Source organism: Neomonachus schauinslandi, chromosome 10 (assembly GCF_002201575.2).
Source record: "Neomonachus schauinslandi chromosome 10, ASM220157v2, whole genome shotgun sequence".
Classification (NCBI taxonomy): Eukaryota; Metazoa; Chordata; class Mammalia; order Carnivora; family Phocidae; genus Neomonachus; species Neomonachus schauinslandi.
Genome location: NC_058412.1, coordinates 75,806,716 through 75,823,041, shown reverse-complemented (window position 1 = coordinate 75,823,041; position 16,326 = coordinate 75,806,716). Strand labels below are relative to the sequence as shown.

The 16,326-nt window shown below is 48.2% G+C and overlaps 1 non-coding gene across 1 annotated transcript; it reads left to right on the top strand.

The window, feature by feature from the left end:
- The first annotated feature begins 14,792 nt into the window (after positions 1-14,792).
- Positions 14,793-14,885, top strand: TRNAI-UAU. The gene is given in 2 exon segments: positions 14,793-14,830; positions 14,850-14,885. It is a non-coding gene; the product is annotated as a tRNA-Ile (tRNA).
- The last annotated feature ends 1,441 nt before the right edge of the window (positions 14,886-16,326 follow it).

Sequence of the window (16,326 nt, the reverse complement as noted above, 5' to 3'; positions counted from 1 at the left end):
CATCTGAGAAATGGGAATGTCTACACAGCCATCCCAGGGTTGCACAGCGGCCACCATAGGCCTCCGATGGCTGTCAGTGCCCATCCGCGGACGAGGACGGCGGTCAGGCCGGAGTCCCCAGGTTTAGCGAGTGCCGCTCTCCTGGCTCAGCCTCAGGCTGGGTGAGAGCGGCGAGCGGGGAGGGGACCGGGCGCGCCACGAGGGATCCCTGGCCCTCGCCTACATTTGCAGGTGGCAGACAGAGCACCGACGAAGCGCCCGGCACTGTCTGAGCTCCTGACGTGTCTTAGGGACATACTCAAGTCACACGACACTTCGGTGAGAGTTTTACCGACGAAGAACCGGGCACTCGGTGTCCCAGCCCTCGGGAATCTCGGGGTCCTGGGGTGGGGTGGGCGGACAAACCTGTGCCCAGGCTTCCAGCCCGGTTACCCTGGGGGCGGCGGGGAGGGGGGGCGATTGTGAAATCGGAAAACCGGGTGGGGACGAGGAGGAGGGCAAGACAACACGACACCTCTTTTCTTCTCTTCCTTCCGGACTTAGAATTTTTAGGAAAAATGTGCGTGTGTTAGAGGAGGGTGGGGTGGGGAGAAGGAAAACAGCTCAGGCTCTGACGCCGGAATCCAGACTACAGAGTTTAAGAAATTCAGCTCCTCCAGCTCCTGCCCTCCCAGCCCCCCTTGCCCCTTCCCTGCAGCCTGGGGTGGGCTGGTTTTCTCAGCACCTTCCCACACACAGACCCGCCCCCCCCCAACCCTGCGCAAATCAGAACCCAGTCAGAGAGGCAGAAGATTGCCACCCACCTCTGCTAGGAGGACCCTCCTGTTTCCTCTCCATCCCCATCTCTATCCCCCCTTTCGCTGGCCCTTTGTTTTCTTTGTAGTTATTATTTAGAACTTTTTTGCTGAGCATTTCTTTCTGGAATATTGCTTGGCACCTAAAGAACTCAAACCATATTCTTTGTCTCTGTAAGTAATCCAGAGGAGAGGTAAACAGGGACTGGTGAAGCAACAAGGATCCCTGATAGATTAGGTTTGTTTTGGGTGTTTGTTACCTGGATGGATGGGTAGGTGGGTGGATAAAGGCATGAATGAATTCACAGAACAGATGTTCTGTTACATAGTACAAAGGAAAGGACAGTTACCCTGTATATTATTTTATTTTAAAGATTTTATCTATTTATTTGACAGAGAGAGACACAGCGAGAGAGGGAACACAAGCAGAGGGAGTGGGAGAGGGAGAAGCAGGCTTCCCGCCGAGCAGGGAGCCCGATGCGGAGCTCGAGCCCAGGACTCTGGGATCATGACCTGAGCCGAAGGCAGACGCTTAACGACTGAGCCACCCAGGCGCCCCGACCCTGTATTTTAATGTATGCAGTCAAATAACGTGAATCATTGAGACCACAAGTAGAATGTTCTGGGTCTGACTTATCCAAAAGAACCCTAAACACAGGCTAAATAATCTGCTGTCTGGTCACTGTCAACTCTGCTCTCTGGCTTGTACCGTTTAGATAAAAAAATCACATGTGTGCAATTGGCAGTCTTCCTGGTTTGAGTGTCGGGTACCTTTTGACTCCAGTATTCAGAAAAATGACAGTTCCCATTTTATCCCAGTGTTTTGGCATTGTCTAGTCACAGCCAGCTGGAATCCTCCTACATGTGGAGCTGTGGGCTCTTTCCAGTACCTCCTTGCAGTAGCCACCTCTGCTTTCTGCACACAGGAGCTCGTTAACACTGTGGAATCAGAGGCAAACAGCATCTGCCCTAGGATCAGAGCTCCTTAGAACCTGGTGCCTTGCTCTGGCCTCCCTTGGATGGCAGTGACTCCCTCTCCAAGTCGCTGAGTTCAGTAGATGCTTCGAGGCTTTGGTGAACCTGAATGGTGATAACTGTCAGATCCCTACCATCTCTCCATAGACAGAACCAGTTGCTTCAGCCAATCCCTTTCCCTGAGCTTCTGGGTCTGTCTTTGCCTCCCTGACTCTCCCACTTTCCCACACTTTCATGTAATTCAGCAAGTATTTAAGAACTGATAGCTTTAGATGAATAAGAGGGCTGGGTTATGAATGGTATTGGTTACTTGGAAATCTATGCTTTGGGCCTGCTATCTCTTGACTTATTTAGAAGTCTGTTTTGAAATTTCTAGACCTATGGTTGGTTTATTTTTGTTGTTGGTTTTTTTGCTGTTGTTTGGCTATCACTCTGTTTTTCATTTCTAATTTTATTGCACTATCGTGAGTGAAGATGGTCTGAGTATTATTTTTGGGTGGAGGGATATGTTAATATTTCCTTTGCAGCTTAGCCTGTGGTCGACTTTGTGAATGTATATTCTCTTAGAATGCAGTTCTAAATGTTTCTGTTAGATCAACCTGCAGTGTCACCCAAATCATCATCATCATCATCATCATTATTATTATTATTTGAGAGAGAGAGCGACTGAGCAGGGTGGCGGGTACAGAGGGAGAGGGAGAGAAAGAATCTTAAGCAGTCTCCATGCCCAGCATGAAGCCCAAGGAAGGGCTCAGTCTCATGACCCTGAGATGATGATCTGAGCCAAAATCAAGAGTCGGTTGCTTAACCAACTGAGCCACCCAGGTGCCCCATCATTATCCTTATTTTTTTTTTTTTTTTTTTAAAGATTTTATTTATTTATTTGAGAGAGAAGAGAGAAAGAGCACAAGAGGAGGGAGCGGGAGAGGGAGAAGCAGACTCCCCGCTGAGCAGGGAGCCCGATGCGGGACTCGATCCCGGGACTCCAGGACCACGACCTGAGCCGAAGGCAGCCGCCCAACCAACTGAGCCACCCAGGCGCCCCTATCCTTATTTTTTTTTAAAGATTTTATTTATTTATTTGAGACAGAGAGAATGAGAGAGAGAGCACATGAGAGGGGTGAGGGTCAGAGGGAGAAGCAGACCCCCCGCCGAGCAGGGAGCCCGATGCGGGACTCGATCCCGGGACTCCAGGATCACGACCTGAGCCGAAGGCAGTCGCTTAACCAACTGAGCCACCCAGGCGCCCCATTATCCTTATTTTTAAAAACAACTTAATAGGGGCGCTTGGATGGCTCAGTCATTAAGCGTCTGCCTTCGGCTCAGGTCATGGTCCCAGGGTCCTGGGATCAAGCCCCATATTGGGCTCCCTGCTCTGCGGGAAGCCTGCTTCTCCCTCTCCCACTCCCCCTGCTTGTGTTCCCTCTCTCCCTGTGTGGCTCTCTGTCAAATAAATAAATAAAATCTTAAAAAAAGAAAACGACTTAATATTTTGGTTTCTGAGAGAAATATGTTGGAGTCTCCACTGTAGTTTTTGGTCAGTTTCTCCTTATTCTTTGAGCAGATTTTACTTTACATATTTTGAATCTACATTGTTAGATGTAAAAAGCCTCAACTATTTTACCTTCTTGTAGTGATTCTTAATCAATATGAGCTATTTCTTCTTAGTTTCTTTTCACCTTGACTTCAGCTTTGTCTGACACTGATATTGCTATACCTTTGTGTGTTTGTGTATTTCCCAGGTATTATAAGTTTATTTTTTTGTAAATATTTTATTTATTTATTTGATAGAGAGAGACAGCGAGAGAGGGAACACTAGCAGGGGGAGTGGGAGAGGGAGAAGCAGGCTTCCTGCTGAGCAGGGAGCCCTGTGCAGGGCTCGATCCCAGGACCCTGGGACCAGGACCCGAGCCAAAGGCAGATGCCTAACAACTGAGCCACCCAGGTGCCCCCCCCAGGTATTGTAAATTGATCAAAAAGATGCCACGGGGCTCATGGCTGGCTCAGTCAGTAGAGCACGCAACTCTTGATTTCAGGGTTGTGAGTCTGTGCCCCATGTGTAGAGATTACTTAAAAATACAATCTTAAGGGGTGCCTGGGTGGCTCAGTTGTTAAGCGTCTGCCTTCGGCTCAGGTCATGATCCCAGGGTCCTGGGATTGAGCCCCGCATCAGGCTCCCTGCTCAGCCAGGAGCCTGCTTCTCCCTCTCCCGCTCCCCCTGCTTGTATTCCCTCTCTAGCTGTCTCTCTGTGTCCAATAAATAAATACATAAATAAATAAATCTTAAAAAAAAATGCCAAAATAACTCCTTCCCGTCTCGAATCCATACGCCTTGCAATGTGACTTTGCCATTCGTCCCATCAAAGGTGAGTGTGTTTCTGCCCCCATGGCACATAACTGGAGTTTAAAAATCTCCAGTCTGAGAGCCTCTGTTAGGAAAAGGAGATCAAGTCTTCCATGTTTATGTAATTATTGCTAGGTTTGTAGTAATTTGTTTTAGCAGCAAGTGGAAACTAACACAGCATGGCAATTAGAGAACAGAAAATAAGATGTCAGGAGTATGTACAAACCTAGCAGGGCTTACAATGACACACATTTATTATCTTACAGTTCTGTACATCCGAAGTCTGAATGGGTCTTGTGGGCTAAAATCAAACTATTGTCAGACCTGTATTTTTTTCTGGGGGCTCGAGGAAAGAACCTGTTTTCCTTGCCTTTCCCAGCTTCTAGAAGCCACCTGCATTCCTTGGCTCAAGGCCCTTCCTTCATTGGTAAAGGGCATCACTCCATCCTCTGTACTCCTTGTCACACCTCTCTCCTGCCTCCCTCTTTCCCTTATAAGAACCTTGATGATTACATTGGACCCTCTCAGATAACGCAGGATAATCCCTCCATCTCTAACCCCTTAGTATAATCACACCTGCACAAGTCCTTTTCATCATGTAGAATGATATTCACAGATTCTGGGGATTAGGACGTGGAGGTCTTTGGAAGGGAGAATGGATGGGAGAGTGGGGCATTATTCTGTCTACACACATCCCTCCTCGTTTTTTCTTTTTTTCCCTCTCTCTTTCTTTCTTTCTTTCTTTTTTTTTTTAAAAGATTTTATTTATTTATTTGACAGAGAGAGACATAGTGAGAGAGGGAACACAAGCAGGGGGAGTGGGAGAGGGAGAAGCAGGCTTCCCGCCGAGCAGGGAGCCCAATGTGGGGCTCGATCCCAGAACCCTGGGATCATGACCTGAGCCGAAGGCAGACGCTTAACGACTGAGCCACCCAGGCGCCCCTCCCTCTCTCTTTCTTTCCTAGTTTATCAGGATGCTCCTGGCTGCAAGTAACAGAAACCCCAGTTAGACAGTGGCTTAACCAATAGAAAGTTAAAGGCTTGTGTAACTGGATACCCAGTGGGAGAATGAGCTTGTCACCAGTGATGTCATTATGGACCCTGATTCTTTCCATCCTTCAGATGTGCTATCTTCAGCATCAGTTTTATCCCAAGGCTGCTTCTTTGAGGGATCAAGGGATGTAAAGTATCCATAGCTTTTCCTTTAGACTAGGGGTTCCTGACCTTGGCACCACTGACATTTTGGGTTGAATGATTTTTGTGGGGGGCTGTCCTTTGCATTGTAGGATGTTTAGCACATCCATGGTTTCTCTCCCCTAGATGCCAGAGCTCTTCTCCAGTTGGGACAATCAAAAATGTCTCTAGACATTGCCCAATGTCTCTGGGGGTCAAAATTGCCCCCAGGTGAGAACCGGCAATCTAAGGCTCACATGACCACATCTGAACCAGTTATTGGGGCAAAGGGAGTGGGCTACTCTGATTAAGTCAAATTAAGATTTGTACTTGAAGCTGGAGGTGGAGTCGGTTTCCCCTGAAGTCTGTGGCCAGATCCTTACACAAAATTCTGGCTCATGACTGGGATGTAGGAAATGATGCTTGGGAGGTAGCTAGCCATGTCCATTACACCTGGCTTTTGATTACATTTCCTTTGATCCATTTCTCCTTCTATATTCTATTCCCACGTATTTAGGGGTTATTCTTTAAATACATGCATTTATTTAAATTTGTAGATTTCTAATAATGTGTATTGTTAAACAGCATCTGTATCCACCCCTAGAACCTAAGGCAAGAACAAAGGAATCTGGGCAAGCTTTAACTTTCTTCTGGAATTCCCTACTGGCAACTTCCATGTTGATTTTGTTTAGATTATTATTTAAAAATTTTATACAGGCCATACTTAGATGTCTTCGTATGTTTCCCTAATGTATTAACTTGCAATTACTTCTTATAATCCATATATTTTTTGGGAATTATTTTTTGTGTGTGTGTGTGTGTGTGTGTGTGTGTGTGTGTCTTTCTTCAGATCTGGGAAATTCTTGGCTTTTATAAAAAAATTGTTTCTCAGGGTGCCTGGGTGGCTCAGTCGTTAAGCATCTGCCTTCGGCTCAGGTCCTGGGATCGAACCCCACCCACATTGGGCTCCCTGCTCGGCGGGAAGCCTGCTTCTCCCTCTCCCACTCCCCCTGCTTGTGTTCCCTCTCTCGCTGTGTGTCTCTCTCTGTCAAATAAATAAATAAAATCTTAAAAAAAAAAAAAAGAGTTCTGCTTCTAATCCACTCCAGTGGGGCTGGGGTATGGTGATGTTGGGGGGATTTGGTTCTAAATCTAGTAAGGCAAAAGTTGCATATAGTTAAAATCAAATTAGAATATTTTTTATATCCCTTATAAAGCACAGTATGTAGTAATTCTTAGACATGAAAGCTTGGGAACCACTGAGCTAGAACCACCAAAGGGAGTCACAAAGGGAAAACCAATATGGCAGATGCTTGGACCTTTGGTCTCTTCTGCTCGTAAGATAACCCTCGTCTTTCTGGGTGAACAGAGGATGGGTGGGTTGTTCTCAAAATGTTCCTGTTTGCCTGCAGGGTTACTCCATTCTGTGTGATATGAAGCCCTTTGTGCCAGTTATTAACTTATTGTCTCTCAGCTCCAAACCCATGGTTTATATTCTGCATTATGATGCAGGGGCTGGGATGCTGCAAACTCCATTGATGCTTCCCAGCTGGTTCTATTAGGCCCTGCCAGATGGAGGTAAGGGAGGGAGTCTGCAAGGATGGGGGTGGGGGTAACGGGGTTGGGGGGGGCTGGCTCCTCCCTGATTGTTTTCTGTCCGTGCCCTGCCTGCCTGTGGCTCCTGAGCTCTACACCCTGGGTCCTTAGCTTCCCTGTCCTGTCCTCTGCAACTTGCAGCTTCCCTGTTCTTGCGGAATCAGCTTTAAAGTGACCGCATCAGAGATACCAACACGAGAAGCTGGTGTGCCCCCTCGGAGGTCAGTTTCAATTCTGCGCAAGTCCTCCCCCACCTTCCGAGTTTTAGTAATTGTTCCTTCTTTGGTTGCCCTCAGCCCTAAGGGTGGTAGCTGCTTCTTCCAGCTCCTGTGGTGTCTGGTACTGTAGAACTCTTTTTTTTTGGCTTTTCAGTTACCTAGTTAGCAACCTTAAACCTAGCTAATAGGGGCGCCTGGGTGGCTCAGACGGTTAAGCGTCTGCTTTCAGCTCGGGTCATGATCTCAGGGTCCTGGGATCCCTGCTCAGTGGGGAGTCTGCTTCTCCCTCTCCCTCTGCCCCTCCCCCATTCATGCTCGCACTCTCTCTCTCTATCTCAAGTAAATAAATTAAAACAAAACAAAACAAAACAACCTTGCCAATAGTTCTCTGTAGTAAATACTTTGTTAAATAACTGGCTTGGTTTCTGTCTCCTGACTGGCATATTTTTATATGCTTAATTTTATATATTAAAAGATTTGTTGGGGGGGGCGCCTGGGTGGCTCAGTTGTTAAGCGTCTGCTTTTGGCTCAGGTCATGATCCCTGCTCAGTGGGAAGCCTGCTTCTCCCTCTCTCACTCCCCCTGCTTGTGTTCCCTCTCTCACTGTCTCTCTCTCTCTGTCAAAAAATAAATAAAATCTTAAAAAAAATAAAAGATTTGTTGGGGCGCCTGGATGGCTCAGTTGGTTAGGTGTCCAACTCTTGATTTCGGCCCAGGCCATGATCTCAGGGTCATGAGATCGAGGCCCCCCCCAACCCCCCCATGGGCTCTGCACTGCGTGGAGCCTGCTTAAGATTCTCTCTCTCCCTCTCCCTCTGCCCCTCCCCACCTCCTCCCTCTCTCTCTTAAAAATTTTTTTTTGTTTATAGTTGTGATTTGCAACTCAGGGAGGGTTAGGTCCTAAGATCAGGGCATCAAATAATAAAAGTGGTTGGCCCTCCAGTATATTGCCTCTCTAATGTGATCACAGTTGGCTGTTGGCCCTGGGATGGAGCAGTCTGTGACCTCAGCTGAGACCCTACTAGACAGGGCAGGGCAGGTTAGGAGAACGCCCTTCATCTGCACTGTGGTCACTGTTTGTTTCCCAGGGCTCTGTAAATAGAACAGGAAGTTTATGTCTCCCTGTCACCTCACAGGTGGAAGGTCCTTGGGGAGACATTCATAGGCTAGCTCTGCTTTCAGTTTAGCTTGTATGTCTGCTCCATTTCCATTTTCTCTGGCTCCAGGGCCAGTGGGCTCTCCCCTACTCTTTCCTCCCTCCTCCCTCCCATGGAGGTATTCTACAGCTTATCTTTGCCAGGAGCCACTGAATGCTCCCTCCCTTCAAATCACTGGTAAACACTCCCCACCACCTCACCCCTCCACCCGCCCCCTGTGGCATTCCCTTAATTTTTCCTGGCATGGAACCTACATGCTTTGGATGAGAGTGGGGCTCTTATGAATCCAGGGCACTGTGGACAGTGGCCAACCTAGGTATTTCTTGGAGTCCATGTGTCCTGGAGGAATTCATACCTGCTACCTGCAGATGAAGAAACTGAGAAATATCAGTCACTCCTACAACTTAATAGAAAAGACCCAAACCACCCCCTCCAAAAAAGCCAACAAAATAATGGGTGAAAGATGTGAACAAACATTTCACAAAGATATACAAATAGCCAATAGGTACAACAAAAATGCTCAACACCATTAGTCATCAAGGATATACAAATTAAATCTACAAGGAGATACTATTACATACCTAGTAGAATGAATACAGTTAAAAACTGACAATATCAAGCATTGACAAGGATGTAGAGCAATTGAAATGCTCAACATCGCTGGTGAGAGTGTAAAATGGCACAACTACTTTGGAAATAAGGGTCTGGCAGTCTCTTATAAAATATTGAACTTCATCAAAGTTAAAAACTTTTGCACATCAAAGGTCACTATCAAGAGAGTGAAAAGGCAACCCACAAAATGGGAGAAAATATATCTAGTAAGGGATTAATATCCAGAATATATAAAGAACTCCTAAAGCTCAACAGCAAAACAAAAAATCAAATTAAGAAAGGGGCAGATGGAGATGGATGGTGGTGATGGTTGCATAACAATGTAAATGTGCTTAATGCCACTGAATTGTGCACTTAAAAATGGCTAAAATGGCAAATTTTTATGTTTATAAGTTTTGCAATAAAAAAATGCTTTTACGGGTCACCTGGGTGGCTCAGTTGGTTAAGTATCTGCCTTCCGCTCAGGTCATGATCCCAGGGTCCTGGGATCGAGCTCCCTGATCAGCAGGGAGTCTGCTTCTTCCTCTCCCTCTGCTGCTCCCCCTGCTTGTGCTCACTCTCTCTCTGTGTCAAATGAATAAATAAAATCTTTTTTAAAAAGTTAAAAAATGCTTTTACAAAAACTATACATAATCCTACCTTATGATCTAGCAATTTCACTCCTGTATTTACCCAAAAGGAATGAAAATGAGAAGCCGTGTACAAGAATGCTCTTGGCAACTTTATTTATGAAAGCTCCAAGCAGGGGCGCCTGGGTGGTTCAGTCGGTTAAGTGTCTGCCTTCGGCTCGGGTCATGATCCCAGGGTCCTGGGATCGAGCCCCGCATGGAGCCCCGCATGGAGCCCCGCATGGAGCCCCGCATGGAGCCCCGCATGGAGCCTGCGGGGCTCCCTGCTCCGCGGGAAGCCTGCTTCTCCCTCTCCCACTCCTCAGCTTGTGTTCCTTCTCCTGCTGTGTCTCTCTCTGTCAGATGAATAAATAAAATCTTTAAAAAAAAAAAAAAAAGCTCCAAGCAGGAAACCATCCAAGATGTCCATTAATAGGAGAATAGCTAAACCATGTGTTGTTAACCTTACAAATAAAAACTGCCAGTTTATTTTACCAGCAAAAGATGGGTTTATTCGGGAATAAAAGAGAATAGCAATCTGGGACAAACAAGCTGGGACAAAACCGTAGGCAAGTCTGGGGAACAATGGAGAGGTACACTCTTTTAACGAGAAAAGGAGTAAGTTGGGAAGGCTGTTATAAACTAAAAGTCCATTGGAATAAACTGGGAGTTCCAAGTGTGGTGGCTTCTCATTGGCTAAGCTGTTGCTCGGGGGATGAGGAAAGCGTGTCTCTGGCAAGAGTAATATATGATTTAAAAAAAAAGGTACGTCTGAGTCTGTCTAAAAGAGCGCTTTAAAAAAAAAAGAGATTTTATTTATTTACCTGACAGAGAGAGAGAAAGCACAAGTGGGGGAAGCGGCAGGCAGAGGGAAGGGCAGACTCCCCACTGAGCAAGGAGCCCCGATGCGGGACCTGGGACCATGACCTGAGCTAAAGGCAGACACTTAACCAACTGAGCCACACAGGGATCCCTAAGGGAGCTTCTTAAATAAGTTTATAATAAAAAGTCAAAGTGATATGAAAGCACAGCATCACAGTTAAAATGGCAGCACTTTTTTCTCTCTTACTGGTACATAAAATAATGGTATATTTCCCAGTTTAGGGCATCTTAGAGTTGGTGAAATATGGTATATTTGTTCCCATGAATGAGTGTCTCTAAAGGACAGATTCCTAGAGGCAGAACTGCTGGGTCAAAGGATACATGCATTGGAGAGATTCTGCTGACCTGTCTTAAAAACAAAAAACAACTGTGTCCGTTTCCCACACTCTTACCAGTGTTGGGTGTTAGCAATCTTTTAAGTTTCTTCTCATCTGATGGGCTCTTATCAGATCTTCAGTTCAGCGTCAATCCAGAGTGAAGGGCTCTGTGTTTCCCCAAATTATCCTGCTCCACTCCTGAGTATAATCAGTTCAGTCTGCTTCACACTTCCCTGGAGGTTGGGCCTTGGGAGCCACACATCTTTCTCCTCCTCAGGGAAAATAAAGGGTCTTTTGCCCATGTGGTGCCAGAGAGGATTGTGGGCTAATCAGCATAGGAGGGGATCTCAGATGCTGCCTGGTGCCAGGGGCTCTGAAGGGCATTCAAAGTGTTCCACACTGTTATTGGTGGCAGTGACATCTTTTAAACTTCTAGTCTGAAAAAAAGTAATGAAAGGAATTCTTCAGACAACCTCTTGCCGCATGAAAATGGGATCCCTCTGGGAGCCTCCCAATGCATTTCCCCCGCACCTGCAGCAGCCCCCAGATATGTGCATATGACTCAGCCACTCCTGTGGGTCCTATGTGGGTTTTGACTACTCGATGGCAACTCTTTTTAGTCCTAAACTGCTTAATATATGCTCACAATGGAATGCTGGCTAAAAATGTAAAATGTGAAAAGTTTGCTGAAATAAAGCAAATGAAGACCATAACATGAAAATTCCACAATATGACTCAAGATGATCTTCATTCAATAGACGTGCAAATTGCATTCAGCTGATCAAAATGTTTATCTGGCTCATCCTGATATCTCTTCTATGTCAGAAACCAAAGCCAAAAAAGAGAAAATAGAGCGACCGTTCTATCCATTATAGCCTTTCATTATTAGGAATAAACATGAGCCAGACCCACTAAATATTATTTGCAGAATGATGCTTGCATATAGCAGCCTGAACCCTTCTGTTTTATCTCATCGTTTGGACACAAAAACATGAGACACAAAAACATGCCATTTTAACATTTAAACATGAGAGTAATAAAAATAAACCAGTTTTTTTAAAGTGCAAAAAGCACAAATCCCAAACATTCATTTAGAAAAGCAGTTTTTGTTCATTTTTGATGCTATAATGAGTCATTAAATTTCATACACTTTTTTTTTTTTAAGATTTTATTTATTTATTTGACAGACAGAGATACAGCGAGAGAGGGAACACAAGCAGGGGGAGTGGGAGAGGGAGAAGCAGGCTTCCCTCTGAGCAGGGAGCCCAATGCAGGGCTCAATCCCAGAACCCTGGGACCATGACCTGAGCCGAAGGCAGATGCTTAATGACTGAGCCACCCAGGCGCCCCTAAAATAACTATTTTTAAAATAACTAATTATAACACATCATAAAAATTATTACATGATTTAATAATCTCAAGGTGTTGGCAAGTATATACATGATAAAAAGAGTTTTCCAGTCAAGATAGGCTAGAAAGCTCTTATTTGGTCTAGATCCCTCAGATTATAGATGAAGAAGTTGAGGTCCAGAGAGGGTAAGAGATTGACTTAAGGTCACACAACCAGGGAGGGTCACAGCTCAGACTCTTAATTCATGGCTCTTCAGAGTCAGTCCATATGAGTTTAAGTGATTTGAAGGTCTTAGGAGACTTCTTGCTGGAAAAAATCTCTCTGGTAGCAGAGGTTCTGACACTGTCCCCCTCCAGGTTCAGCATTGCCTTTACTAGGTCCTTCCTTTAGAGCCCCACTTTCTTTGGGGACTAAGCTATTTTAGTTCCCAAAGTCTGTATGAGGCTGCCTTCCCCTCTCATGCAACCAGGATCAGTTAATATCTGCTGAACCAATGAAAGAGTAAATCCAGGATGGGAGAAGCGAGAGGGAAGTGGACCACCAGGGGCCAACCTTGCTGCTCGTGGTTCACCAGGTGTGTTCTACCTGAGGGACTTGGAGGGAGGAAGAGCAGACTCTGGAGATGCTACTGGATTTGAGAAGACACTATGTATAGGTCCATGACTTACTTTCTTGTTCATCAGGAAATTAACCCTTTCCAATTTAAAATTTAAAAATTTGGGGCACCTGGCTGGCTCCGTAGGTGCAGCATGCAAATCTTGATCTCGGGGTTGTGAGTTCGAGCCCTACATTGGGTGTAGAGATTACTTAAAAATTAGATCTTAAAGAAAAGTTAAACCTTTAAAAATAAACATAAAATTTAAAAATTTGAAAAAGTATTCCCACCTCAGAGAAACCATGTGGTTACGTTAATAGCCTGTTCCAACTCATTTATTTCAAAGTCTCACTCTCTGCTGCCCTCAAAGTATTCTGGACTTGGCCAGGCATACTCCAAGGAGCCCTAATCCTGGCGAGTTCCAAACAACTCTGCATCCCACCACCTGCCTGGTGCCTGATGGGATCTGCTCTGGACTTATGTCTCTTACAGTTCAAAACTACCTGGAGAGTCTCACTTACCTCTTTTCTCTGGGCAGATAACCCAGTAGGCCCCGGGCACCGAGCTTCCTAAAAACACCATCTTCAGGAGGCCCCTGCCTTACTGCTATTGTCTGCCTGATCAGTCTAATCAGTTCCGCTTGAATTTCAAGGCTTTTTACAGTCCTACTGCTTGACACTGTCACCCTAACGCAACCTGTTACCTTGGGCAGTCACCAACAAAGTGACTACATACAGGATCTTTTTTCTGCCTCCCATCACTTGCTCATACTAGTTTCCTCAATCTATTATCATAGTGTTCTGTTGTTTGCTCTCCCGGCTCTGGTCAACCAAACAGGGTGACCGACATCCCCACAGAGGCCCAGGAGACAATCGAGAGGCAACCTGGAGTAAGACGCTGGGAGGGTGGTGCGTACTCTGTAGAGGTGGCTGCCGCTAACCTCCCGGGGCAGGGTGCAGGTTCGGCGGGGCCGGCGGGGAATGCAGGTTCCCGGCGGAGTTACCAACTAGGTACAGTAGCCACAGTACCTAGAGCCCGCAAAAATGTTCACATTTTAAATTCTTTTGAGATCAGAAGAAAAAAGAAATACAATAATCATGTTGTAACAATAAATCCTGCCTGGATTATATTTGTCTTTATTTGCAGGAATAAAATACCATTAGTTTTTTGTTTTTTAATGGAGGAAAGGGTCCACGAAGACAAAAGTGCCTAGGGCACCGGACAGTTATAATTTGGCCCTAGGTACAGTGTGACCTTGTCTGGTTAAAAAAGGAAAAAAAAAAAAAAAGAAAGAAATGGATATCCAGATATTTGTATGAGACCTCTTGATTTTAAATACTAGGAACCAGTTTTACAATTAAACCAAACAAATATGTTGTGGCCCAACAAAACACGCGGGGCTTAGCAGGCACTCTCTGGAAGGTTCGGGCTATCGTCATGTCCCCTCAATGCCCGTGGCTTGACACGACTTCGGGGACACGCCTTGTGCCTGCGCTCAGGATGGACGAGGGGCCGAGGGAAACCTCCGGGGCCGACCAGGCTCTGATGCTGAAGCCCCCGCCCTGTCCGGTTCCGGAGGCCCCGCCGGCGGAGGCCGCCCTCGGTCCACCCCCGGCCCGGGCGCCGCCTGGCTGCCCCGCCGGACGGCTCCGCTGACTTCCAGGGCGGCGCGGGGAGTCCAGGCCGGGGCCTGTCGCTCGCTGGTCACGCGGGGCGCGGGCAGGGGGCGGCCGCCGGCGAAGTGCGGCCGGTGAGCCGAGGCCGCCCCGCTCGGCCCCACCCCTCGACCCGCGTCACCACCGCACCGAGGCCCGCCGCCCGCCCGGCTCCTCGCGGGGCCCGCTCCCGAAGGCGAAACTCCCGGTAGGACGCCGAACGCGGCGGCCGAGGCTCCTCCTCCCGCGCTGCTCGGCGAGGCGGGCTGCACTCTTTTCAACGCCCCAGTGGCCTGCCCGTGGCGGCCCTGCCAGCCGGCCCTTCATCCCCGGGGGAGACCCTCGCAGGACTCCCCGCTCACTCCGCCGGGAGCCGCGAGGCCCGCAGCTGCAGGCGACTCGGGGCCCGGGCCCGGTCCCGCCGAGCCCCGAGCCGCGAGTGCGCATGCTCCGCCGAAGCCCGCACCGGGCCTGGGTGAACCCTGATAGAGCCATCGCGAGGCCGGCTAAGCGGAGCTCCAGTGGCGCAATCGGTTAGCGCGCGGTACTTATACAGCAGTACATGCAGAGCAATGCCGAGGTTGTGAGTTCGAGCCTCACCTGGAGCACGACCCTTTTGGACATCCGCAGCCCCCTTTTATCTCCTTACCCAGAGGAGCGAGTTAGTCTCTCTTTAGCGTTCTCAGTTCCCGTCGCTGACTGCCTATGTGCGCTTGTCGCTGCACCGCAGGCAGGCTGCCGCTCGCGCTGGAGCTTCTTACCCGCAGTGCGAGCTACTTGTTGCCCCCACGCACCGTCCAGCCACTCGAATCTGGACCTCTGCATACTGCTTCCTCCTACTTCTCTTCCCAGGCCTTTCCTTTAACGGCATCCAGTCCCCGGCCACAGTACCGGCTGTAAGGAAGGGAGATCCCGGGGCGCCGCACTGGGCATCGAGGTCGAAAATCGACCCGGCGTGCCCCAGCTCCCGGCGCCGGGACGAGGTCCGGCTCCCCGTCCACGGCCCCTAGCCCACGGCTGGGTGGGGCGTGGCGCGGCGCTCTGTGGGTGGCGGGTCGCGAGCCCGGGAGCACTCCCGGGAGTTGGGACCAGGGGCTCAGCGCAGGGCCAAAGTGGAGCTGCTGCTCCCCTCCCTCCGAACTGCGGACACCCCGAGACCGCGGGCCCTTCTCCCCTCCCCAGGCACACAGGCCTCCCTGGGCCGACGTGCAGAGTTTGGGAAATGTGCACTGGGCGTTTCCCCTCTCCCCATTCTGCGCCTCCTCTCGCCGGTGTCAGTCTGCGGTGGTGCAATTCGCCGGCGGACCTGAGAACAGACGCTTTCTAGTGATGTCCGAGTGGCGGCTGTCCTTTCCTGCATGCCACAAATGCTAGGTTCAGAAGTCCTCTGAAGGGGGGGGGGTGGGTGGGCGGCGGAGAGACAGGCAATCTGTTTTTGCAGCCAGCACGGGAACACTCCTCGGAAGCGTGGGGGCTGCTTTGCCATGGGGTGGATGTGAGCCCCACATTCCCAGGAGGTGTGGGCGGAGCAGGGAACAAGTTTAGTGGGGTGACAGTCGTCCCAAACGCGTTCTCCCCAAAGAGTGGTTTCTCCTGTTTTATGGACAGGATGGTAGTAAAATCCTGGGATGGAAAGACTACCTGGAGCGCTGAGAAGTAAGATCGAGAAGGCTCAGAGAAAGTGGGTGGAGGCTGGAGCTCTGGTCTGTCTCCTCGGCTACTAACCCTAGCCCCAGATCGAGGATGGAGAGCCTCATGCCCAGTGAAATGCGAGAACGTCTGCCCTCCTCACCTAACCCGAGGCCAGGCCCTCCCCCAGCCAGAGCCTTTTGCTCACAGGCTCATCCTCAGCAGATGGTGAGAAATCTAGCTCAGGCCTGGAGACAAGTATCTATCCATTAATAATAATAATAATAAAGTTCGCTTAAGTTAAAAAAAACAGTTTTAAGAAATAATTCACATATCATTTTAAAGTATACAATTCAATGGATTTTAGTATATTCACCGAAGTGTGTAACCATCACTACCTTCAATTTTAGAACATTTTCA